Genomic DNA, 1,993 nt, shown 5'->3' with positions numbered 1-1,993 from the left:
TGTAGCACCATCCACACTCACACCAGCAAAGGCCAATTGAGGAGCAGCAGACATCCCCCCTCTGCATGTTGTAACAAGCACCCCAATCCCTCAGTTGAGGGGGTGTCAGAAAAAGCCAAGTAATCATCACTCTAGTCTCAAAAAATCAATTCTACTTCTTTCAATAATAAAAGAAAAGGAGAAATCAAAAAAGTATTTTTTTTAAAAAAAAGGCCAAGTAGGGAATCTAGATTTTCATACCCTCCATCAGCCCCTCACCCCAGTGTCAGTGGAGAAGGAAGCCTGGACTTCAACCTCCAGAAAGCAGTAAAGAAACAACCATTCCTCCCCTCTCATGCTGGAGCAGTGTTAGAGAAAACCTAGCTGGGAGCCAGAGCTCCCATCCCTGCCCAGCAGTAATGAGGAGCCCCCATCCCAGTAGTCAATGGAGGCCAAGTAAGAAACCTGGAATTCTACTGTCACATGGCAGTGACAAGTGGTGCCTTCTCCTTCCTCTGCCAGAGTGATGTCAGAGAAAAGCAGCCAAATATAAGGTTTAATGCATTGACTGCCACACAAAGAAAAAAAGTTTTTTCTTAGGGCCATGATGTTTTACTAAGAAAATTGAACAAAAACTTTGAAAACAAAATGACCTTTTCTAATTTAATGAATAATTTGTTATTTCGGGGAGTACTGTTATGGATGGGCCTTAGCAAGAAACTAAGACTTCTGGACCATTGGTCAAAAAACATTTTGTATGACAAAAAGTTTTTTCTTAGGGCCATGATGTTTTACTAAGAAAATTGAACAAAAACTTTGAAAACAAAATGACCCTTTCTAATTTAATGAATAATTTGTTATTTTTTATTGTTTTCTGTGCGTGAGTTATATGCAACTTGAAAAATAGTTAATGTGGCTCCCAAGGTGAAGAGACATATGAGTCACATATGCTTCACAAGGTCCCGGGCTCAAAACTAGTGTGAGTTAAATACAATTCGCATGGTAGTTAATGTGTTAATTGAGGCAGGCAAAAAGTCTTTGGAGAAATGAATATTCCCATGTTTGCTACAGGAGATTTACAAGGAAAAAAACCTTCAGTACAGTTAATGCAAAAAAGAAAATCTTCCAAAGTAGCCTTCACTACAAAGCTCTTAATACACATTTGTAAAAGCACATATTTCTCTATTATTTCTTATCTGTTTATTTTCATGATTAAGTTTCTTTTTCTCATGAACTAGGTCTTCAGAAACAGAACCCCACTCTATAAGATTGCACCTATAGGACCTAGGACCAACATGTGACTGTTGTCCAGAAATTGATTAATTCCTAGGTCATCAATTTCCCTACATCATTGGCTCCCTATCATCCCCAGGGTAAGACCTAAGCTCCTTAGTGGACAAGTAAAGGTGGGCTGGGTCTGCTCACTTCCTTGTTCCATCTCAGTGCTGAGATACTTCCAGTTTCACCTCTCCATTGCCAACCGAGGTTTCTGCTGCCCCTCAGTCTGCAATGCCTCTATTTCCCTGTCCTGATATACACCTATTCATTTTTAAGTCTCTGAGGGAGATATTCCTGACTTCCCCTTCCTGCCAGCACCATAATGAAAATCAAACAAATTCAACACTGTGATCAATAGTATGTTTGTAACCGTTTGCTAACACTGGTTAGAGCAACTAAAACTAACCCAGCCCCTGCTTTTTCTCTGAAACTGTATGTTCTCTGAAGACATATCTTTAAAATGTTTTCTTTTCATTTTCTGAAAGGAATTCATCCCATTCCATATCAACTGTAGATTCCTAGATGGTAATTATGATAATATAATAGGCATCTAACCACTACTATAGAACTATAACATGATCTAAATCTATAAAACATATTAAATACAGAGAGAAAAATAAATCTCAGACAATTTGTTTTTCCCCCTACAGATAATCTTACAAACAGCATTCAGCTTTTAAGAAAAAGCAAAAAACAAGACAAAACAAATCTTAACACTGATTCAGTCAGATGCATC

This window comes from Propithecus coquereli, unplaced genomic scaffold (genome assembly GCF_000956105.1).
Source record: "Propithecus coquereli isolate 6110/MARCELLA unplaced genomic scaffold, Pcoq_1.0 Scaffold83, whole genome shotgun sequence".
In the NCBI taxonomy this organism is placed as follows: domain Eukaryota; kingdom Metazoa; phylum Chordata; class Mammalia; order Primates; family Indriidae; genus Propithecus; species Propithecus coquereli.
This window is presented reverse-complemented; position numbering follows the sequence as displayed.